The sequence below is a fragment of the Lolium perenne genome, chromosome 2 (genome assembly GCF_019359855.2).
Source record: "Lolium perenne isolate Kyuss_39 chromosome 2, Kyuss_2.0, whole genome shotgun sequence".
Lineage (NCBI taxonomy): Eukaryota > Viridiplantae > Streptophyta > Magnoliopsida > Poales > Poaceae > Lolium > Lolium perenne.
In genome coordinates, this window is record NC_067245.2 from 6542127 (window position 1) to 6567766 (window position 25640).

Consider the following 25640-nt stretch of genomic DNA (forward strand, 5'->3'; position numbering starts at 1 on the left):
AGCATTACATCAACCCTTACATTACATAATTATTCAGACAACCTAGGACACACTAAAACTAGATGGCTGAAACTACAACTAACTACAACAAACTACGATACCAAATCTTTGATTTTTTTCATGCCCTTCCTCAGCCAGCACAAGATAACTCCAGCTTTAACCTTTTCTTCAAGATTTGGTTCTACATAGTAGGGCAACACCTCTGTGGGTCCTCCTTCCCTCAACTGATGCTTATACTTTTTTAGTTTGATCATGCCCTTAGGTCTGGATTTTGGAACTGGGAGAACTTGTGTAGTGTATGTGAACACACCTAGCTGGTTCAAGCCATCTGCTGCTTCTTCTTCCCTGAACCTGGCAGCAGAAGCTTCCCTCTCTTGCACACTTCTCCTATGATACACTAGCAACTCCTTGTCTGCCCTACCCATAGAAAAAGTCTTGGAAAGAGTGGCATCCCTAGAGCCAGAGGCACCAAGGGAGCCAGTGCTCCTCCTCTTTGCACTCCAGGACAGGTTGTCCATGTTTGGTGTGGTTTTCAGGTTCACTACACTAGGCATTTATATAGGATGGAGGGCATGCACAGAGGGTATGAGAACACAAGCTGAACAGTTGTGTTACATAGGACAATGCCATCAGTTTCTTTTTTGGAATTGTGATGTCAATCCACAAGAGGGAGAATATTCTCCAAAATGGGTCAGAGACAAGCCATTGGGAATATTCCCCAAAATGGGTCAGGAGAGCCTGTCCATTTTTGGTTCAGGAATATTCTTCAAAATCTGTCATATTTGGTCAGGAGAGACAATGCATGTACTGATGGTTCTCAAGCTCTTGCATTACCGATGGTTCTTGCTACTGTCCACATCATGTACCGATGGTTCAGGAATATTCTTCAAAAGCTTTTTATCTCTAAATTTCTACTGCATTCATTTGCTACTGCCAACAAATCCTAGCAGTAATTCAAAATCAACTAGGCAGTGGTTGGTTCACTGCATTCCAATGATGATATGCATTCAAATAGTAGGCAGTGGCTTTTTTATCTTTGAACATTTATTTAGATATATCTTATCTTGCTAGGTGTTCTTCTTTTACAACATTCATCTAGTCACTACCAGACATGATTTATGCATCCATTATATGCTTCATACAAATGAAGTTTCGTCATACAAATACTGCATTATGATTGTCAACAGAGAAATAGCAAGAACTTTATTAGCTCTAGTGCAAGCAATGAATTAAAAAAAACAGCAACCAATGAATTAAAAAAAATAGAAAGCAATAAATTAAATAGCATTTGACTGCATCATTTGCATTTACATTTAAACCAGTAGCATCATTTGCATGAACAAGAGAACCTAAATCAATTTCTAGCTTGTACATTTCATCATTTCATCATAGCATCATTTCATCATTTCCATTTAAACCAGTAGCATCATTAGCTTTCACCAAGAATTGCTAACAAATCCTAGCAATAGCATATACATACTACACTACAGCATGCCACCAAAGTAGATATAGGTCATTTGTTTCTACATTTATTTTGCTACAACATTATTCTTGATAGCAAGTAGCTTTTTATCTGCTAAGTTTCTACTGCATTCATTTGCTACAACATTAGCTTGTTCATTTTTATTTGCTACTGCATTCATACTAACCCTCTTTTGACTCTCTCTTACAAAGCAAATTGAGGTGTTCTTGAAATTCTATTTGACTACAAAGACACTACAACCTAGTTTTTTTTTGTTTTGCTACAACCTATTTGACTACAGCAGCACTACAACCTAGTTTTTCTTGAAATTCTATTTGACTACAGCAGCACTACTGCATTCATTTGCTACTGATGCATTTTATTGAACCAACCTATTTGACTACAGCAGCACTACAACCTAGTTTTTCTTGAAATTCTATTTGACTACAGCAGCACTACTGCATTCATTTGCTACTGATGCATTTTATTGAACCAACCAAACTACTAATGGAGATGCACATTTGAGCAATCCATAGCAGCATTGCAAGGAGATGCACATTTGAGCAATCCATAGCAACATTGCAAGCAATCCATAGCAACTAGGCTAGCCAGAGAGGGAATTAGGGCAGGGGACAGGGGAGTGGGGAGGACAGGGGAGAGGAGCTCTCACCGAACGGGTGGCGGTGGCGGGGATCAAGCGGTGGTGGTGGCGCTATCCTCCTCCTCCTCCTCGGCGACGGCGGCTCGGGTGTCCTCCTCCTCCTCGGTGGTGGCGGCGGCTCGGGCGTCCTCCTCCTCCTCGGTGGCGGCGGCGGCTCGGGCGTCCTCCTCCTCCTCGGTGGCGGCGGCGGCTCGGGCGTCCTCCTCCTCAGCAGCGGCGGCGCTAGGCGGTGGCGACGGCGCTAGGCGGTGGTGGCGGTTGCGCGAGAGAAGTGTGGCGCTAGGGTTGTGAGTGACTGAGTGGGGAAGAAACTGCTGTTGATCGAGTTATTTCACTAAGTGTCCAGATTCTGTGGCGCATCCCTCTCAGTGCGCCACAGAATTAAGCTTTCTGTGGCGCATCAGCGCTGACATGCGCCACAAAATTCCTTATTTCTGTGGCGCACCTAATGGGGAGTGCGCCACAGAACTTAGACACTTGGCAAAACAAAACGGTTTACTGTTGTGTCCTGACAGATACATAGCACTAGTCTAGTGGTTAAGGCCAATGTTAGGCAGTTAGTAGCCAAGTTCGAACCCTGGCTGCCACACAATTTTTGTTCCTTTTTTCATATTTTAGTTACATTTCAATAAATACAATAAATAACACAACATTATTTAGTAATTAGTAGGGAATTATAAATTACTTGTCTCATACAAACATGTTCTTGTTTCTCTCACACACACATGCATGTACTTGTCTAACACACACACTCACACACATGTGATAGACCAAAAAAAGATCTTCTTCGTCCCGGCTCCGAGCTCTAGCGTCTCTTCGCAATCTTCTTGCCCTTTCGGTTGTTGGCAGTTGAATAATTTATGCCGGCCACCTTGAGATTTCTTCGCGTGAACGGACAACCTTTAGAGGGTAGGGAGGTCTTCCTTCTTACTTTACTAGTAGTAGGCATGTCGAAGTGCCTATTGAATTCCTCCTCCATCTTCGGGTCACCGTTTTTGTCCAAGTCATCCTCGTTGGCGTCTCCTTGCATTCCTATGATGCTCCTCTTGCCCCTCCTCACGACAACACGGCTAGGCCTCGACGGATCGGTGATGAAGAAGCATTGGTCAACTTGGCTACCAAGTACCCATGGCTCATTTTTCGCGGATGCGTTCTTCGATTTTGCATCGGGTATAACCATGGTTGTGAAATATCGGCCTTCTTTTTCGACCTTCTTGGCCCATCTCACACGAAACATTGGCACCGTCTCTCCACAGTAATTGAGCTCCCATATCTCCTCGATCCTTCCAAAAAATCTTTCCTTGACATTAGTCTCGTCATCGGCGTATGACAGCATAGTTACTCCTGAGTTTTGATTTTCACTATTTCTGTCCTTTTCCTCGGTGTAGAATCTGTAACCGTTGATGTCGTACCCCTGATAGGTCCTTACGTTATGCGCGGGTCCCTGTGATAACGTGCATATGAGTTTTTCATCTTCGGTAGAAGGCCTTTTTCTCTGTGCTTCAACCAGTTGAGTTTGCTTGAACCAACGCGTGAAGCTGGAGTTGTGCTTTTTGGTTACGTCTCCCATCTTCCTCGGCCGGCCCATATCAATGTAATTCTGCTCGACCATGCTTTTGTGCTCTTGCACGAAAGGTTCGATCAGTTTTAAGTGTTGTAGCGCGACCCGGTGAGCCCTCTCAAAGTCGTCGCGTCGATTTTCAATGCCGACATGGACTGAGCGGTAGCCCTCGCGGTGACCGACTCCAGCGAGCCTCCCGAGGTGCGTCCTGGGGGGTAGACCAACATGATCCTCATCGTCCTCGGTGCTTAGATAATTCTGGCAGAAGGAGATGCACTCGTAGGTTAGAAACCCCTTGGCCATGCTTGCGTCTGGACGGGTCCTATTGCGAACGTATCCTTTCATGACACCGTTCTGCCTTTCGAAAGGCATCATGTTGTGGAGGAACGTTGGGCCGAGCTGCTTGCTGTCTTCAACGACATGGAGAAGGAGATGGACGCATATATCACAGAATGCAGGCGGGAAGTAAATCTCGAGCTCACATAGTATCACCACGATCTCATCCTGTAGCATCTTGAGTTGCCTCACGCCGATCGACTTCCTGGTGATAACGTCAAAAAAGTTGCAAAGGCCAAACAGCGTATCACGGACGTGCTCGTCCATTATGCCTCGGATCGCAACGGGAAGTATCTGCATCATTAGCACGTGGCAATCGTGAGACTTCATCCCGGTGAACCTCTTCTTCGCTACGTCCAGATATCTGCTTATATTCCCCGAGTAACCGTGAGGAACTTTCACTCCTAGGAGGCACCTGAAAAACTGCTCGAGCTCCTCCGGACTCGTTGTAGCTGCAGCGGGAAGCTGCACCGCGTTCTTCTTAGCCCTTTTGCGGAGACGTTGAGTCCCTTCCGTCCGATCATCATCATCATCATCGTCGTCAAGATCGGGGGCTTGAAGATCTTTCCTGATGCCAAAATGTTTAAGATCGTATCTTGCTTTCGGTCCATCCTTGGACTTTTCTGAGTTGCAAAGAGTGCCAAGCAGACTCTCGGTAACGTTCTTCGTAATGTGCATGATATCGAGGCTGTGGGGCGTGTGGAGGACCTTCCAGTACTCCAAGTCGTGGAAAACAGACCTCGCTTTCCATACACTGAGCAGCGGCTCCGCTTCGGTCGCTTCTTTCCCGGCGCTGGGCACTCCTTCCAATTTTTCAGAAGATCATCGATTTCTGCGCCGCTCCTCGGGCGTGGGGGTCCGTCGGGCTCATCTTTACCATTGAACAGATCACCGCGTTTTCTCCACGGGTGATCCAAGCGAATCCACCTTCGAGCACCTGGGTAGACGGTTTTCGAGGACCCGGGATCCCTTGGTAGTTGTAGATGCGGGGTATCGTCCATGCACTTCACACTGCCGTTGAATCCGTGGCCGACCTGGGCAGATACATATGCGTAACAAGGATAGTCCGTGACCGTCGTGATCAACGCGGCTCTCATATCGAAATAAGTTCTAGTGTAGGCGTCCCACGTACGGGGTGGCGTCTTCCACAACGTGTCTAACTCCTCTTTCAGCAGCCCGAGATACAAATGCATGTCGACACCTGGTTGTTTCGGCCCCTGAATGAGAATACTCAGGTGTATGTACCTTTGCTTGGTGCACAGCCACGGGGTAGGTTGTAAGGCCATACAAACACAAAGCCAGGTGCTATGCGTGCTACTCGGTTGCCGAACGGATTGAGTCCATCGGTGCTCATACCCAGCCTGATGTTCCTTGCGTCGCCCCCGAACCTAGGGAAGGCGATGTCCAATGCTTGCCACTGTCCAGCGTCTGAAGGGTGTGTCAGCATATAGCCCATCTCCGGATCTTCTTCGGGCTTCTGCCTTTCCGCGTGCCATTGCATGAGCTTTGCTTACTTAGGGTCCACGAAATACCGCTGCAGACGGGGAGTGATAGGAAAGTACCATACCACTTTTCGAGGTACCTTCTTGTTCCCAACCTTGTACCGTCTGTGGCCACACACCGGACATGTGGTTCTGTCCTTGTACTCGCACCTATAAATCACACAATCATTAATGCAGGCGTGGTATTTTTCGTGCGGTAGGTCAAGGGGACACACGACTTTCTTGGCCTCCTCGGTACTACTTGGCAATGTGTTCCCCTCCGGGAGACGATCGTGTCAGAATTTTAAGTTCTTGCTGAAGCTGGAATCGGTCCACTTGTTCTGCGTCTTCATCTGCAGGTAATCAAGCGTTACATGCAAGCGCGTATCCTACGGACGACACCCAGGAAAGATCGGAATCATCCCGTCTTTCTCCATTTGCGACAGCTTGGCTCTCTCTCTAGCTGCAACTCTATCGTTGCTCGTCTCCTGGAGGAGAAGATCTTGAACATGAGAGTCCCGCAAGGCCGAAATTAGCGGGGTCGCGCCGGAATGTTCTTCTTCATCATGATGATGTTCTCCGTCGGCATCTTCTTCTTCATGATGATCTTCTCCGCGCGACTTCTTCTTCATGATGATAGTCCCCGTCGGCATGATGATAGTCTTCTTCATGATGATAGTCATCTCGCTCGACATGTTCTTCATGCGCACCATTTGATGGGGTCAGCCGCGCCTGGTTGTCTTGCATGAAACCGCGCCTCAGCAGGTGCTCCTCCAGTTGTCCGGAATCAGGGTTGATCCAGCGCTCGAGTTGGCATGATCGACACGGACATCTTATCTGGCGCCTATTGTTCCGAATCATGTCCTCCTTCGCGTCTATCTTGTATCTAGAGATTCGAGCGGAACTCATCGAGAGGACCATGCTTGCCTGCAAATGGTATACATAGAACAGGAAATTAGAACCGCACCAAATGCACACACATGCATGGGCCGTACCTCTCCTCAAGGTATTACATGGAGCGGAAAAATTCGGCATGACCTCTCCTCAAAGTAGGACATATGGGTAGTGCAAAATTTGCCGAAATGGAAATGAATCAACATTTCGGCAAACATCCATGCACCACACCGGCACACACACAAGCACTTCACCTGCAACAAGCATCCATACACACGACGACCACACAAGATCTACAAGCATATGCATGTCTCCTCCAAGCATATGTATGTCTCCTCCAACTACTCACCTTCTAGATTCGATACCGAGACGAGACCGCGATCGATGAGTTCGAGAGGAGGAGAGAGTATGGAGAGCCTTCTCCTCAACTCCAATTAAGTATCAACCAAAGTAAGTGCAATAAATACCCAAACAAGTGAAAAGTAGAGTCAAAATGGTATGAGAGAGAAGGGGGGGACGAGCTAGATGGAGGAAGAAGAATGGCTTGTGTAGTGTGGTAGGTGGGAGGTTGGCTCACTTTTGTAGATCTGGTTCGCTAATTCTATGGCGCACCGAAAAGAGTGCGCCACAGAATACCTTATTTCTGTGGCGCACCAGGGAAACTGCGCCACAGAATAGCTTATTTTTGTGGCGCACAGTGGCAGTGCGCCACAGAATATCTTATTTTTGTGGCGCAACGTGGCCGTGCGCCACAGATAAGCTTAGTTTTGTGGCGCACGGTGGTCCGTGCGCCATAGAAATAGTAAAACCAATGATTGGGGGTGACAGCTTGTGGGGCCCACCAAGTTTTTGTGGATAAAATTAAGCTATTTTTGTGGCGCACCTTGCCTGGTGCGCTACAAAATAAATTTATGTGGCGCATTTTTCGAGGTGCGCCACAGAACTAAGCTCCGCCTATAAGGGTTTTCCTACTAGTGTACGGAACAAACTAACCATTGAAGTAAACATGATCGGGAACCCGACTGATCTTTTTTTATCAAATGTTGATCCATATGAAGTGTTGGAGGGTTCTAGTCAGACAGGGACCGGGCGATGCTGGACGCGACGGTGGACGACGTCAGGAGACTCTACGCGAGACTGCGAGCTGAGTAGAGGAGGACCCCAGCGGAGGCTCGACCATGGACTTGCTTCATTCTATCTAGCTTGGTTGAGTGTGCCTATGTTTAGTTCCGTGCAGATTTATATCTCTATACCAGTTTGTCTTCTGAATCTGGGTTGGGTCAAACTTGCTAGCGCTTAGGCGTTTTGCATGCGTATATGTGATTTGTATGATTGTTATGTACCGTTTTCCAGGAGAACTTTATTTATAAAGCCAGGTCAAGTGGCCTTCTGTTTAAAATTATGCTGTACAGTTCCTTAATAAGCTCATTAAGCATATTGAGCCAATCAAGTATTTACCGAGTCAAGCCAAGTTAGAGTTTTAAACTCATTATGTTAATGAGTTAAGTCAGGCAAACTCATTAACTAACGAATATTTCCGAGTTGAATCGAGCTGGCTCGTTATCCACCCTCGTGAGCTGTCCAATATCCAAACCACGTTCATTGGCCATGAAACCAATAATGGGGTTTGGGCCATTGGCTCTAGCTGAAGGGCCCTGCAGACATACCACGCCTTAAGGAGATGATAGTCGCGGCAATTTTTGAAGCTACGAAAGACTATAGTTGGGCTATAGCAGGCTAAAGCCATATAGCCGATTTGTTAAATAATGAAAAAAATGTGCAGCATATAGTCATATAATCAAGAAGTAGTTTACACATAGTTAAATATACAGTTTTACTCAAATAGTACAGCATCGCTACGTAGTTCGGGACATAGTTATGTCCATAAATAACATAACTGGATCAAGGTCTTCATTGATACAACAAGTTCACAGCGGTTTCAGATAACCACCAAGATATGCATGCTATCAATATCTGAGTCGGCTGAAGCATCGGAGAGAAATCATCATCGCGGCGAGGAGAGGTTGGGGAGAGCTTGAGAACCTCGACACCTTTGTTCAGCAGCGTGGTGACTAGATTGAGCACCTCCGGCAGCAAGGACGTCCGGATTCATCGGCGACGACACGCCGCCATGGTCGCCTCTGGTACTTTCGTGTCCTGCCTTATTACTACCTTTTTCCTAAAAAAGTGTCTCAACTTTATAAAAAAAACTGCATCTATCTGTACACTACTGTTAATTGTGAATTTATATCTATTCCACTAGGCTGTGTGCATCCGTACTGCCACTTGGGTAGGGCGTTGTTGCAGAGGCTAGATGTAATTAATATCTTTTGATATTAATATATTCTCTTTATCGAAAAAATTGTGAACTGATATATAGTGGGTCAAATTCCAAACGTTGTGTCCATGTGGAATATACTGCCGCTGTCCCATCAACACCATTACACATTTACACCGTCGTTATCTTGCTACGCGAGTCCACCAGACTACTTGTCCAATTGGGAATTTATTTGGTCGGATTTTCACTCCGATATCAGCGGTGGGAAGCGCATGTGAACTTTCAACTTATTCAGCAAATTAGCTGTCTAAGATGTTGCTATAGTTTGAACTGTTCTTTGATTATGAGAGGCTCTATATCTACCCATTTATTTAGTTGTAATTCACTGATTTTTCAAGTTATTATGCATAAGCATAACAAAAATTTATGCATGGTGTTTCTGCATAGTGTGCATATTCCCATTATTTGAAATGCATTTTAAATATATTTAAAAATATTACATGTTTATAAAGTTGTTTCAGCAAAAACTGACAAGTTTTGGACAAAAAAAAAGCTAAATTTTCGTGCTAAGAACAATCCATTTCTCTAGATACTTTTTTTTGTCTTTTTACATAGGACAAAAATATAAATTTTATGTGAAACTTTACGTACACACATAGAACAATTGTTTTAAATAGCTGGCTGCATGATATAGCTGTTACCTGTGAAAAAAGTTATAGCCAGGCTATATAGCCACCTTTTAGCATGTGAATGCCTTAGGCGTATCTTGTTCAAAAGGCTATAGCCGGTTATTTAAAAATATAATAACATGTCCCTCTACATGATAAATTATTTCCTATTTTTTATTTTTTAAAATATATTTTATATATACCAAATACATATACATTTGTGATCAGTTTTGAATTTTCAACCAAGCGTCATGTACTCCCTCCTTCCCAATTTAGGATGCATATTAGTTTTGGTCAAAGTCATCCTTCATAAAGTTTATTTAACTATATATACAAATATATAAACTTTTATAATACCAAATGTATAAAATATGAAAATATATTTCATGATGGTTCTAAAAATATTAAGTTAATGTTATAGATGTTGATAAAACTTTCATGACGATGGTTCTAAAAATATATTTCATGATGGTTCTAAAAATATTTGTTTAAAGTTTACAAAGTTTGACTTTAACCAAGACTAATATATATGCATCCTAATATGGAAATGATGGGTATCTTGTCATGGGCTTTCTATTATAATAAGGGCAGGGAAACGCGTACGTGGAATGGGAGACAGTTTCGTCACATTACTGCACGAGTACAACGTCCCGCGACGTATTCCATGCTTGACTGCTTCAGTTATCTACCTTAACTCCGGTGGTCAGCAGGTCTCCTCCATCATTCTAAGCTCTTGGCCGAAAAACGCCCGCGTGAATTCCACCGCCAGGTAGTACCCATCGATATCTTAACGGCAGGTCCAGCGTCAGCCAGTTCAACTTTGAGCATGATTGGTTCCTCCGAAAAATAATTCTAGGAGATCTGGTTCATAAATTCACATCCGTGAATCAACTCTAGAAGTCAACTCGTGGGTAGGAGAAAGAAAAGATATAGCCGTACAGGATTTTGTTGTCCTACTTTTAGCCATATAGGCTCAAAGGATTAGAACCCAAACAATCCTTTGCCAATTATCCAAATCCTACTGGCATAGTGTCATTTGAAAAGAAGGTAGACAACCTTTTCTGGGGCACAGTTGCAAAGGGAGCAACCTCCAGAATTAGGCCATCGCCTATTCTCAAGACAGCCCGTCCGTCCAAACATGATTTTGGATTATAAGAAAAGAGAAGAATTTACAAATCGGTGGTGACTATTTTTTCCAATGCAACTATGCAACTAGTTGTGATGGGCTTCCACACGAAAGAGATGAAGATGCAGGAAAGACGTGGCCAAATACGCGTGAGTTCCTAAGACCAAGTTTAATAGTATAGCCAGCTGCTGGCTATAAGCCATGTGCCATGTTATTTGTAGCTAACATAGAGCCAACATGTATAATAGTGAGCTATAATTATGTAGTTTATCAATGGATGGCCCACATTTCACTCTCACAAAGTGCCTAGGAGCACGTGTTAGAGCTGGCTCTTGCATGAGAGTCCACTCCTCTTCTCTTTCCTCCCCTCTCTCCTCCAACTAAGCATGAATATATTATTTTAACACTTATAACCAGCTGATTAGGCTTTATTATACTTGCTCTAAAGGTGTTGCACGGAGAGACCATTTTTGAAGTTGGTTTGCTGCACCCAAGCATTATCGAGAAGGGCTTTTTATGAATATATTTTTGTTTTGTTTTTTGAGATCTCATAGATGGATGAAGCAACCGTTTTGGGGCTGATGCAATCGTCCCATGTGGCACCCAAGAAGTAATCTTTACCACCATTCCTGATGGTCACTTTGGTCATTTTGCATAGAAGGTCCATGTCAACCTTGTTGCAGGGAATTTGGGTTCCAACATATGGCTTCTCTCCGGCCTCCGGGGCCATCCAAATTAATCCATGACCGCCGAATGTGCAAATCCCTAGAGAACAAATGTAAGTTGAGGGCGCCAACCCCTCACGAGGAAGTTGGCTTACACGCGATGTCCAGTTTATTTACATATTATATCTAAGCAAATAAACATCTCACCTTCTGTTTAATTCTTTTCCATGTCTGCAGTGAGGTAGTTACTACACCCTAAGATTTTTTACCAGCCAATTTTTTTTTACCAGACCATGTACTCTCAACCAAGTTTTCATACCGCTAATTGAATAGCAAGCTAGCTTCGCGTTGAAAAAAAAAAGCGCGCAGCAGGGAGCAATGCCCCAACCACCGTCCTTGGTCAAAAGAAAAGAAGAAGAAATGCCCAACTGCTCTGTACCGTGTGAATCACACGTGTACATATGGTAACCCCCACACTCACGTCTTGCTCTCCCTCAACGCGGAGGTCGGCTGTTCTGGTGTGTAAGACTCGCCTGGAGCAAGCTTGATACCGGCGCGGGCAGGGGCACGGTGGCATCACTCAAGCTTGCTAGGCTACTGAACGCCATGGAGACGCACGACTACAAGCGTCGAACGATGTTGTATTGTACAGCTTTTACTATGGTTGGGGAATTTAGGAGCCGTTGAAGCTACTTAGGGCCTGTTTGTTTGGCCTGTGGCTGGCTGGCTGTGCAGGGAAAACTGCTGTGTAGGGAAAGCAGCTGCGCATAAAAAGTTGCTATTCCGAATTTCACTGTTTGGCAACTTGGCTGGCTGTTTGGCTGTGAATATAAGAATTGATTGAAATACCCAGAGTTTTCGTAACATGTATTTGTGCTAATTTAAAATATTGATCGCTATAAACTACAGTACCATGGATTTTTTTCTTAGATTATTGCACAATTGACTTGCACACATACATTTCTATATATTTACACTCCACCTACACAGTTAACCTGGATGTGTCCACGGCTCCATACTAGTAGTACAAAGAAGCTGCAACTCGTATTTGTCCTCAACAGAGCTGCAAGCAATACTAGGACATAGAATTTGCCAAGACCAGCGACAGGGTCTCACGCGGAGCTCGTAACCATGTTGGAGCTGAGATTCTCTGGCCAGGTCGGCAGCGGCGCCCTCCCGCGTCCTTCCGGCCAGGTCGGCAGTGGCTTCCATTGAGCTGAATCTGGAAGAATTCGATCTGGATCCCGCGTCCTTCCGGCCAGGTCGGCGGTGGCCAGGCCAGGTCGATCTGATAGGGCGGGAGCAGCAGATGTCGGGCGAGGAAGGTGGGAAACGGCCTGAGACGGCGGGCGACGGCGGAGGGAGGCGAGATATGGAGAAGGGGGAGGGTCGCCGGAGCCCGGAGGATTGGCCGCGGCGGCGCAGGCGATTTTCTCAGGTTGCTCCTTCGCGATGGGAAGAAGACATCCCAGGGAAAAAAGACTGTTCGGTCTAGGAAAAGCGGTGGCATTCTATGTAAATACTGTGAAACCATGTGACCAGATCAAGAAAGGGAAACGCTGATGATCACCCGGGGGATTAGAAATCTAATCCCCCGGCTCCTCCGTGAAAGCGAGTGCACACGTGGTGGGGCCCATCTTATCCCCTCCCTTTGTCTATTCTCAGCGGCACAGGAACATGCAGGACCTCCGCGCCATCGCCTCCCGGATGGCCTCCGCCGGGTACGGCCGCGAGTGCGCGCAGGTGTACGCCTCCGTCCGCAAGCTGGCCGTCGATGCCTCCCTCCGCCGCCTCGGCGTCGAGCGCCTCAGCATCGGCGATGTCCAGCGCCTCGAGTGGGACGCCCTCGAGGCCAAGGTCCTCCCTGGCCGGTCGCCGCTGGTCCCTGGCCGCTGCTCCCGCTCCTCGCCGCCGCGGAGGACTCCGGCAAGGAGATCCGCCGTCGCTCCTGCTCCTCGCCGCCGCGGAGGACTCCGGCAAGGAGATCCACCGCCGCTCCCGCTCCTCGCCGCCGCGGAGGACTCCGGCAAGGAGATCCGCCGTCGCTCCTGCTCCTCGCCGCCGCGGAGGACTCCGGCAAGGAGATCCACCGGATTCTGCCACCTCTGCGTGGGCGACCATCTTTGAAGCTGCGCGCGCGCCGCCGCGCAGCCATGGGGATCCCACGGAGCTTGGACTGCGCCCACCGAGCGATGCTACAATAATATATTGTTTTTGCTACTTTAGTTTGGCATTTATGCTAATATAGTATATATTGTTTGCTACAATTCTTTTTGGCGAAATTTGTCTTGCTACAATTATATTTTTCATCAATGCATAGTTTGCTACAATAGCAAAAACAAATTGCTACAGTATTTTTGTTTTCTTGCTACTATACCATATTATTTTTGCTACTATGTCTCCGGTGAGTATCCGGCGGAATCAGCTTTTGCTACATTTGTTCTAGGGTTTAGCTATAATAGTATACATTTTTTGCTACAAGTTCTCCGGCGAGGTCTCCGGCGACATCTCCGGCGAGTCTCCGGCGAGGTCTGTGTTTCTAGGTGAAAATATATTTTGCTACGATTGAACCGTTTTTTGCTACTTTGGTACATCATGGTAGCAAAAGTGGGAGAGAGGGCTGATTGGTTTGATCTGACGGCCGAAAACGTTCCAGATTTGTTGATCGGACGGTTGGCGACCCGGGGGATTAGATTTCTAATCCCCGGGGGACGCCCAGCACTTCCCATCAAGAAAACGATTCGGTTGGGAAGGGGAAGCTGCGGGAAGCACCTCAAGACGTGCTTTCCGGTATCTGCCTCTAGGCTGCTTTGGCTTTGGCAAAGCCAGTTTCCAAAGCACCCTGTTTATTTCGGTTTGCCTGCTTTTTTTAGTGGAAAGTTGAAAAAAAGTCCAAACAAACACCTCCTTAATCTGATGGTGGGAAAAAGAGTAGTGCTAGAAAGTACTGGAAAGTAAATAGCAGTAAGTACATGAAAGTATTGGAATTATTGATGGGATTTGTATTAATTTGATATAAGGGTAGTTATGTAATTTCGTGTTCAGATGGCATTTCAGTCTCCATTCCGTGTGCATCTATTTCAAGCTCCTTTATCGAGAAAAAAAAGTCTCCATTCCGCCGAGACATGGAGGCGCCGCCATGTCCCCTCCCCGCGTCGCTGCCCTGGCGCATGCGCCCTCTTCTCCCCGCCGCCTGCTACCCTCTCCCCGCCGGCGTAGCACTTCGTCGCCGCCGCGCTCGGTCACCACCGCCAACCTCTAGCCCCTGCAGAAAATCCCCTTTCCGGCAGTCCCTCTCCGGCCGCCACTCCGGCACCGTTCTGGCCGACGACCTCGCCTTGTGCCGTGCCGCACGTTCTTTGTTTCCCAGGGTCCGTGAGGCGTGGAGCTCTTCAAGGACCTCCAATTTAACCCCCTATGGACCACCGAGGCGAGGCAGAGGAGGTGGAGCCGGCTGTAGCTGCGCGTGTTCGGGGCCGCCGGACGACTAGACGTGGGCGCTGCATGTCGGAGGCAGAGCGCCTCTCAGACGGCGTCCGGGTGCGGCGCCGGGCAAAGGTAGAGGAGGTGGATCCAAGCGCCGTGTCGAAGCTGCGGGTGGCCGGCACGCCGCGTGATGCCGGCGCGATGCGTCGGAGGTACTGGGAGGCGTTGAACATAATGATCAGATGCGTCCGGTCCAGTGCAGCACTTTTTTTGGGTTCCGTCTCCGAGTTGCAAATGTACCGATGGCCATGTGTGCAGTAAGAATGGTTGCTTGGCCAATGGATCAACGTCCTGGATGAAGCTAGTGTTCCTTGATTTGTCCTGTATCTAGAATTATAGATTCAGTTTTAGACTCATTTTCTGACATTCACTACTAATCTGAATGCCATTTTTTCTTTAAGAATAGAACCACTGTAAAGTGTCGGTTAAGCATGAATTGATTCTACTACCTGTTGATTGCCATCGACTACTTTAAGAATAAGTTTTAGCAGTAAATAATTAGGCCAAGTGTATCATGGTATCTATTGATTTATTGGACATGCATGGCATATGCTTCTCTTTAATTTTTGACATTCCACAAGATTATAGAAATTGTTGTTTAGGATGTTAAACGATGGTTGTAAGGCTGATAATGAGCAATTGAGCAGTAAACATATAATATAGCACTGTACTTGTATATTGCTCATTGGGATATGGTTATGGGTCACCAAAGCTCATAACGGTTGACGACAAGGGTAAAAAGAAGGAGACTAAGGCAAATTCTGCTTAACTCGAGATTCGAGGATAATTTTCAATAACACACCATCAACACTGCATCATTGAGTAGTCATGTAGAATAATCAAGCCATCCAAATGGCTTCCACTAAAATGTAACAACTCTCCAGATCGGTTTGAACTTAAAATTACAAGTTTACCAGCAATATGAGAAAATGGCAAAACTTAAGTATAGCCATAGATTAAAGAACATATATGTGTCTGAATTATCACATGCTATAAAGAGCAGCTCATCTGAAACTACCCTTGACACTGTGAGCTTCATAGTTCCTTGTTTGGGCTCACCTGTTGGAGCCTAGAATTTGACTTCCTGCATGCTCTTCTCTTTGCAAGCCATCTGTGGCTAATTTACATTGATCCTTTACAGGATTAATAGGTTTAGGAGTTTCAATCTTCCTTCGATGCCCACATTTCCGCTTTTGGCTGCCAATTGGCCTTGGAGGGCTGATTTCCTTTTTGCTGGCATCATATGGAGGGCTTTCTTCCTTTTTGTTGCCATCATTTTGATCGCTGATTACCTGGATGTCATCGTCTGCAACATTGCCTTTGTCAAGCTTTGCCATTCTAGCTTTGTAGGCCTTCTTCTGTAGAGCAGAAACCGGTTAGTTGTAGAGTGCAAACATAGAAGATTTTGTTGAATTGAAAAGACAAGTGTGTCGGACTAACCAGTATAGGTTTCTCATAGGATTCTAGTCGAAGCGTGTTACAATCTGAACGTAGAAGGCTTGTACATACTTTCCAGTTGAAAATATGAATTTGTGCCCGAATGTGATAGCAACGCATATGTTAGCACAGCGACATAGGCATAGTAAGTAAAGGTTAGAAAATAAAATTAGTGTTCCACTCACCCATGTGAAATCATCGGTCATTTTTTCCCTGTCTAGTACATCTGAATGCACTCCACCAGTGTAGTTTCTTTGGCCTCGTCACGAATAACCGGTAGAGAGTTGAGGACTTGAATCTCTTCTTTGTCGAAATTCAACACAAGTAGATGTCAGTGCATATTGTTTACATTGAATGGGATTCGAACCTTTTGTAAAATTAGCACGGTCTCAGTATAGACAAGCATTTCGATATGCAAATAAAATAAAGTTTGATGGGACTGACTAGATGAAATGTTGCATGCAGTTTGTGACTATGAAATAAGAAAGTCTGTGCAGTAGGAAATTCAGGAAACACGCATACCAACACGAGTGAGATGCTATGGCCTCCTCTTCCTATCTTCTCCCTTCATGTGCTTCTCTTCTTGCGAACCTTGACGACTACAGACAAGTGATGACTCGTAGAGCACACGCCCGTTGGGAACCCCAAGTGGAAGGTGTGATGCGTACAACAGCAAGTTTCGCTCAGTAAGAAACCAAGGTTTATCGAACCAGTAGGAGTCAAGGATCACGTGAAGGTTGTTGGCGGAGGAGTGTAGTGCGGCGCAACACCAGGGATTCCGGCGCCAACGTGGAACCTGCACAACACAATCAAAATACTTTGCCCCAACGTAACAGTGAGGTTGTCAATCTCACCGGCTTGCTGTAAACAAACGATTAAATGTATAGTGTGGAAGATGATGTTTGTTTGCGAAGAACAGTAAAGAACAAGTATTGCAGTAGATTGTATTTCAGATGTAAAAGAATGGACCGGGGTCCACAGTTCACTAGTGGTGTCTCTCCAATAAGATAAATAGCATATTGGGTGAACAAATTACAGTTGGGCAATTGACAAATAGAGAGGGCATAACAATGCACATACATATCATGATGACTACTATGAGATTTAATCAGGGTATTACGACAAAGTACATAGACCGCTATCCAGCATGCATCTATGCCTAAAAAGTCCACCTTCGGGTTAGCATCCGCACCCCTTCCAGTATTAAGTTGCAAACAACAGACAATTGCATTAAGTATGGTGCGTAATGTAATCAACACAAATATCCTTAGACAAAGCATTGATGTTTTATCGCTAGTGGCAACAGCACATCCACAACCTTAGAACTTTCTGTCACTGTCCCAGATTCAATGGAGGCATGAACCCACTATCGAGCATAAATACTCCCTCTTGGAGTTACAAGTATCAACTTGGCCAGAGCCTCTACTTGCAACAGAGAGCATGCAAGAACATAAACAACACATATATGATTGATTGATAATCAACTTGGCATAGTATTCCATATTCATCGGATCCCAACAAACACAACATGTAGCATTACAAATAGATGATCTTGATCATGATAGGCAGCTCACAAGATCTAACATGATAGCACAATGAGGAGAAGACAACCATCTAGCTACTGCTATGGACCCATAGTCCAGGGGTAGACTACTCACACATCACTCCGGAGGCGACCATGGCGGCGTAGAGTCCTCCGGGAGATGATTCCCCTCTCCGGCAGGGTGCCGGAGGCGATCTCCTGAATCCCCCGAGATGGGATTGGCGGCGGCTGCGTCTCTGGAAGTATTTTCGTATCGTGGCTCTCGGTAATAGGGTTTTCGCGACGGAGAGTATATGTAGGCGGAAGGGTAGAGTCGGAGGGCTGACGAGGGGCCCACACCATAGGACGGCGCGGGCCCCTCCCTAGCCGCGCGGCCCTATGGTGGCGGCGCCTCGTCGCCCCACTTCGTAACCCCTTCGGTCTTCTGGAAACTCCATGGAAAAATAAGACCCTGGGCGTTGATTTCGTTCAATTCCGAGAATATTTCCTTTGTAGGATTTCTGAAACCAAAAACAGCAGAAAACAGCAACTGGCTCTTCGGCATCTCGTCAATAGGTTAGTGCCGGAAAATGCATAATAATGACATAAAGTGTGTATAAAACATGTGAGTATCATCATAAAAATAGAATGGAACATAAGAAATTATAGATACGTTTGAGACGTATCAACAAGTTTCCTCAGAATTATCTCCTGGTTGGCTTCATCCCACTCAATGTAGCTTTTCCGCACACTAAAACCTTTCTCAAGAGCATAACTGTTATAGAAAGACATCATCCTGACTAGCAAAAGTCTTGTTGACGATTTCCAAATACTCATCCGTAGACTCATCTCCCATGTCTTCCTGCATATCACACACAAATGTCAGAATGGCGTTTTTTTATCACAAAAATTAGAATCAAAGGCATTAATCAAACCAGAAGTTTAGTTTTCTAAATTTCTTCCTGGATGCAAACACAATGTTGGATTCTCAATGTGTCAATATGAAGCAAAAGGGGAGATGATGAGAACATGGAGGAGAGTGTGGCATTCATATCTCTCGGATTCCAAAATTACAAAGAACTATCCATTTTTTCACTAAATATTTCTCCCGTTTATTCACCACATAGGTGTACTTTCTGAAACTAAGCTATAGGACAGGCAGCTTGGAAAAAAAGCTATAACACAAATGTTGTCAGTTAAACTATATTTCTGCCTGATACACTATTGTATATGTATACATATGAAATTCTTGCTCAAGAGATAGCACTAAGAATTAGACCACACAGTTCATTTTTTCAGGGAAAAAGGGGAGCATTCATATAACAATTAGCCTGTCACGCATGACTACTGTCACTTGTATCTGCCTAACTGAAAGCTGAAACCATTAGTTTCTCCATGAAAATTCAGTTGTCAGATGACTACAAGAAAATGGGCTCTGACCAGTGTTTCTTGTAGTTTCGTAGAGTACATATCTTCAGATGTTTACTGCCAGAAAACAGTAACATCCTATGGTTCTGTATATTCATGAACTTGTGATTAGTATGTGCGAATTGGTTGCCGTGAATACTGAAAAGGGCATCCATGTTGCACAAACACCTGACATATGAAATGTTCCTGTACCACAATCCAATGTGTACCTAGTTGTTCAGGAGCTCTGCATGCACTTTCAGGTGGAGATTGCCGGCGTGGAGGTGCCGGGTAGTGAAAGGCTGTCACCGCCGCGGGGGTTCGGAGTGGGAAGCCCCCGACGGTTCCGTTGCAGTGCAGTTGCCGAGAGGAGCGAGCGACTTCCTGCACGACGCGGAGAGCTCGAGCGCGAGCAGGCGAACCGGCCGAGCCCCAGGGTGAGGAAGGTGATCCGGGGCGCGGTAGATGCGAAGGCGGAGCACTGATTCGGCTGCGCCCCGGCGAGCGGCTATGCGTCCGGCGACCGACGGCGGCGGGCCGGATAAGAAACTGAAGGTTGGAGGCGGGGAAGGGGCGGCGCGTCTGGCGAGGGAGTGACTGCTCAAGGCTGACTGTGCGGGGCAGTTCTGTAGTGTTAAGTTACCATAATACCCCTCAGGACGTTAATTTATAAATTAAATTACTTAGACTAATCGGACGGCTAGAATTAATCAAAGTGGTAGTACTCGATAATACTGGGTAGTACTACCCAATCACCGGAACACAGCTCGTTGTATTGATGTTGGTACAACTGATAAACTGTCCATTAGCACGACGCTACCGCTGACGCGAGGCCAGTTGTACCCGTGCATGGGTGCTTCAGTGACTAATGCTACACTTACGGGAAAGTTTACGGGACACAAACTTACGGGATGAGGTGGAGGCACAGAGTTGGTTCTTCCCGTAGGTGTAGGATTATCGGTGCTTCAGGGCCAAGATTTAATACTAATACCTGGTCACGGAGTAAACAAAGCGAAACAACCACGGTGATTGAGGAGAGCAGCAAGCAACACGCAATGTCTAGGAGCAAAAGGATATATATACCAAACTCTCATAAGGGTTTCTTACATTAGATATGCTGGAAGTATTACATCACACAAATAACATATACACACCAGGCCCACATATACCATAAGAAATATTCACACCAAACATATGGTACCGAGGGCCACTTCTGAATTTTATCTTGTTTCACCACTGAACATATCTTCACTAGTAGTAGTAAAGAAACATGCTGTACTTGTTTCATCATACCATCCGACACACCCAGTAGTCCAGTACCAACGTGGCTATTTCTGCGACTTCACGAAATGACGCCAAAGGATGAACACTTGAACATACCCTAGCTAGCTCGGCCTTTATTTTTGATGATGACGAACAATCGACCAGCAGTTGCAGAGCATATATTGAGGCATGAGCGCATCCTCGCCGTTCCGGACAGGCCTCGATTTGCCCTTGTACCTCTCGGTTATTTATATAAGCGCCCTGTCGTCATAATACAAAAGGCAACGGTTAGACTTCATGCATCATGGCAGCAAAATACATACTAAAAATTAGTTAGCTGAACACGATCTTATAGACTGCTGAAGGATCTCTCCCCACCTAACGTGGTCCGAACATGGATTAGAATAGAGCTCGTTTCAGCTCTGTTCCAAGCAGGATATCTGATAAATATGGCAATCCTGAATCTAGAAGTGCTACAAACAGGATATCCGCATATTACGTAATGTAGTTTGATAAATAAGGAGCAATTCTGAATCACATAATTATCCTAAACATGATATCTATATATCTAAAGACCATGATCGAATCATAGAATTGCTCCAAACTGGATATCTTCAAACATGATATCTGATAAATATCGAGCAATTCTAAATCATAGAATTGCTACAAACATGATATGTGCATATTAAGAATAGAATTGTATATGTTTTTGGGAGAGCTGAGCTGATACCGTAAATCTTGGCTCGAACATGCACAAATGGCAACTTCGAGCTCCAATAAATTCTAGAAATGGCAGAATATTGAGATATGTGCTTAACTGCTTACTAGAATTGGAGCCAGGCGACACAATCATAAGAAACCGGAAACCGTTTCGTCCCTGCCCGCTCCCGCGAGCGGCAGGGCGAAACCCTAGCCGCCGCCTCCTCCTCCCACCCTCCTCCCCCTCCTCCCTCCCTCGCCGCCGCCAGCAGCGTCGCGAACAAAGCCCCGGGCGCCGGCGGCGGCGAGGCCTCTCCTTCCCCTCGCGCGGCGGTGGCGGCGCGGCCGAGCTGTCGCCGGGGCGCCCGTGCTGGTCGGGGCGCGGTGGCGCGGCGGCTCGTCCGCGGTGTGGAGGCTCAGGTGCTGGGCGTGCTCGCGGCGGCGGCGTTTCGTTGCGGCCGTCGGCGGGCGACGCGCGCAGGGTCGGATCGGACTTCGGGGGCCGATTCCGACCCGACGCGGGGGCGTGCGCGGCCATGGCGGCGCGGCAGTTCCGGGCGGCGATTCTGACGAGGCCGGGCAGGGTGGCCTTCTGGCTGCCATGTGCAGGGCCGGGGCAGGGGCCCCGGGGCCAAGTGCTTGCCCGCCTCCGTCCCAGATCCCTAACGCTGGCAGCCAAGGGGGCTGCTTGCCGTCGATCTGGAAGGGGATCCCCTTCCCCGGCATCTCCGGCCTCCGGAGACCTCTCGGCGGTGAAGACCGGTGCTTTGCAGTTCGTAGGGTCGCCTTGCGTGGTTCCCAGGGCGGCGGCTCTGGACGGTGGGTGGCGGCGTCGACCGGAAGGCGGGTGGCGCTCGCTGGTGTTGGCTGGTCTTCTTGGTCGTGTGGACGGCGAGGAGCTGGCGGAAGTCTTGTCGCGGCGTAGTGGTGCCCTGGCGCTTTCTATGTCTGTCCTGTTTATGTCTCCATGGCTCTTCTTCTCCGCGCCAGATCCAGCTCAGATGGTCCTCGGACTGACTGATCTGCATCCGTGCGAGGCGTTCAGGTGGTTTTTCCGGGGGAAACCCTTGGCTGGCTTCGTCAGCCACATCCGCAACGACGACTTCGGTCGCCGTTCTCCTTCTTGAAGGGCGGATGAGGTTACCTTACCTTTCCCTTCCCCTCCACCCCGGGTGAAAACCTAGGCTTTGGCCGAGCGACGACGGCGCTCCGCGTCGTTCTCCTCCTTGGAGGCGTCGCTTTGGGATGAGGGGACGGAGGAGTTGACAATTTGGAGGCTTGGACGATGGTGCGGTGTGGGCATGGTGTTGGCAAGGTCGGAGGCGCTTCCCAGCAAGTTCAAAGCTTTTTGGGTGCTACACCACTTCTATGTCCTGTTTTGCTGGTGGGTCGACACCCTCGAGCCTGGGTGAGGAGGGAAGGGTCCCTCCTCCGGCAGCAGCACGGCGAGGTGGTCTCTGAGCCGGTTCTTCATCCTTTTGGCGCTGGCGCTTCTCCTCTTTGCTTGGCCCTTGTCCCTTCCGTCCGTGGCAGTTCTTCGTGGCTTGTGCAAGATGGTGTTTCGATGGTGCGGCTTCACGGAATTCGGCTCCGAGTGCCAATGTGCAGTCTCCTCCACAGCAGAGGTTGGGCAGTCTAGGGACGCAGGTTAATTCCTGCCAATGTCCAAACCTGCACTGGATGTGCAGGGGCACTCCAGGACTTGCTGCTGTTGCTTCGGCCCTGCTTGCGGCTCCCGGTGCTTTTAGTTCCTATAGGGCTTTGCTTTTCTTTTAAACTTGTTCAAGTGCGTGTAAGCAACACCGTTGTATCCTAGCCGGTTGAGGGCTTTATTAATTTAAAGTCGGGCCCTTTAGGCCTTTTATCTAAAAAAAAAGAATTGGAGCCAGGCGTGCTTAGCCAAGTAGTTTGATAAAGATGGAACAATTCTGAATCATAGAATTGCTACAAACAGGATATCTGCATATTACGCATAGCTAGCATATTATATATTGGGGGAGCTGGGCAGTTGCTGTTACTCTAGGATGCGAGCATGGCAAACTTCTCCAAGAAACTTTAGAAATAAAAGAATGATGGGATCGCTCTTAGTAGAATTGGACCAGGTACGGTGTGCTTAGCCAAGCACATACTCCGCAGTGGTTTGATAAATATGGAGCAATTCAGGATCATAGAATTGCTCAAAACATGATGTATCTCCAAAGAGATATGGAGCAAATCTGAATCATAGAATTGCTACAAACATGATACCTGAATATTACGCAGCGTATATTATAATGTTGGAAGAACTGTGCTGTTACCGTTACTCTAGTAACTTGCAGGGGCGGAGCCAGCTATCTGGCAAGGTTTGGCGACCGCCATACCTAGATTTTAGCGCCAATACTAGGTATGTATGTGCAGATATACTTCAGGTTTGCGATTGCCTTGTGCTTCCGGTATCGATGGCGTCGGCGCGTCGCTGCTGTGGTGCGTTTTCAGCAGAAACAATTGAACCGGTAAGTGATTGGCCTCGTGTTGGGCTTGGTGACTATTGGGCCTGAAACCTGATCGGTAAACCAGTGATACACGGAAACCGATTGACATCTAGGATTGTGATCGTGGGGATACTGCTGCCAACTCAGAAACCGATCGCGATCGTGATCCTGGGGAGCGGATGCGGCATCGCTGCAGAACGCTAGCGCGCAGCACCAACCAAAGCCACGGCCGCCGGCCGACGAGACAAGGTCGCGATCGGCAACGCCGCGAGTGCCACTAAGCAAGTAGGGAATGACACCGAAGAAGAATACCGAGTATATAAGGTATTTGATCTCGGACCTGAAACCAATCTTGTCGTTGTCTGAATAAAGCTCTATTACAAAGGAATTGATCTTGCGAAAATAAAGAAATATGTTCAATCGACAGATAGAAGAATGCCGTCGCCACTCCGCGAGAAATTCATTACGAGTGTGTATTTATATTCATTGATGCGTTTGTCCCCTAATATGACACAGCCAATTACTAATTATTATTTTTTCTATTATTTCTCGGTTTCTGTAGATTATTTTTCAACTAGTTGAAATTGTCGATCAATTATTCGTCTAGTTTTTATTTGGTGAACTACTTTCAATGCAATATTCTATTTTATCATTACCAAATTGTGTGTTGTACACGCTGAACATAAGTAATATTTATTTATTGCAATCTTGCATTTTCTCATTTATGGACTCCGCCACACCTCAAATTTATTCCTGCCTCCGCCACTGGTAACTTGGATCTCCAAGAAATTCTAGAAATAATAGAATTATGAGATGTGCGCCTACTAGAATTGGAGAAAGGTGTACGTGCGCGCTTAGCCAAGTACTTCCTCTGTCCTAAAGTAAGTGACTCAAGTAATTTGATTACTATGGACTGGAGCAACTCTGAATCTGTTTAGAATCCGTCTAAACGGAAAATCTGCATACAGAACTAAGGAGCGTGAACTAAAAGAAACGAAAGAATACCGGTTTAGGATGGATGGATGTAAATCAGAAAGGCAGTAGCATATTGTCGGAGGCGCCGTGCGACCCTGGCGGATCTGGCCCTTTGCCCTCGTGGTAGGCTGGTCTCAGCGTGAGGTCGGTCCAGCCAAAGCAGCCGAGCTCCTCGAGCTCGCCGCGTGCAGACGACGCGCGCGGAGGATCGCGTCCAGGGCTGGCCGTCGGCAGGAGCGATGGAGGTGGACGGCGGCGAGAACATCAGGTCGATTTCCGCCGGCGAGTCGCCTCGCGAGGTCAGCAGCGCGCGAGCACCGCCGGCCAGACCACCGCGCGCGGCTCCCTGAACGGCCATACTTCAAACTCCATCGCTGGTCGCGAGTACAGGACACGGTGATTGGGGGCGATGGGAGGCTAGCGGCGCAGAGAGGAACGGATCTGGAAGGGGCGAAGCGAGATGCCATGGGCTTGCGAGTCGTCGTGGACTCGTGGGTTTGGGACGCGGTCTTCTTTCTAGTCGACGTACGGGGACCGATAGTAGTAGTAACCATGCATGGGAAAGAAGACAAAGTGATTGATCAAGAAAACATACCGAGCTATATCATGGGTTGGCTTTCGCTCAACCCTGGATGAAAGTGAGGCCGCCATCATCACCGACGATGAGATCATTTGCAGTATCGTCGTCGTCCGGGCCGTATCCGGCGGACGGCGGCGGCGTTAGCGTAGCACCCATCGCAGCGCCTGAGACGCACCAAATCAAGGTGAGAACAAGACACCTGGAGATCCGGCCTGGACGGTCGATCAATACACAAGACTAGTAAACAGCTTTCGAGGGAGGAACCTTTGTTTCGCTCTAATCTGAGCTGTAGCTGGGACTCGGATGGACGGGGCGACACTCTCCGCCCTACATATAGAGTCGCCGTGTACCTTGAGGTTTGAGCCAGAGAACCACGCGGTCGGTGCATTTTGGCAAATCCTGCACGTTATGACGACATCCTTAGCTTCTATTCTGAATGAAAATGAACACGTTATCGGCAGTTAATTATGTCTAGAAGTAAATCGGGCATATCCTCTCGTACTGTACACGTACTTACGCAAGCTTTTCCATGTGCTTTCCGGTTTTCCGCTGGCAGCCACGTACGTACATGCATGTAATGCACGCACGTGTCGACTATCGACATTCTTACACATCTCCTTCTTCCTTTTTTTTTTTATAAAACAGTGCTGGTGTCGGTGGTGATGCAT

The 25640-nt window shown here is 47.1% G+C and overlaps 1 long non-coding RNA gene across 2 annotated transcripts; it reads right to left on the bottom strand.

Annotated features, from left to right (window-relative positions):
- Positions 1 to 20044: 20044 nt before the first annotated feature.
- On the bottom strand, positions 20045 to 25393 carry LOC127331017 (uncharacterized). Of its 2 annotated transcripts, XR_011751280.1 has the most exons (3): positions 25237 to 25389; positions 24988 to 25136; positions 20045 to 20508 (listed from the first exon to the last, which is right to left on the bottom strand). It is a non-coding gene; the product is annotated as an uncharacterized lncRNA (long non-coding RNA). The 2 variants fall into 2 exon arrangements; XR_007869518.1 differs by having other exon boundaries at positions 24988 to 25393.
- Between the last annotated feature and the right edge of the window lie 247 nt (positions 25394 to 25640).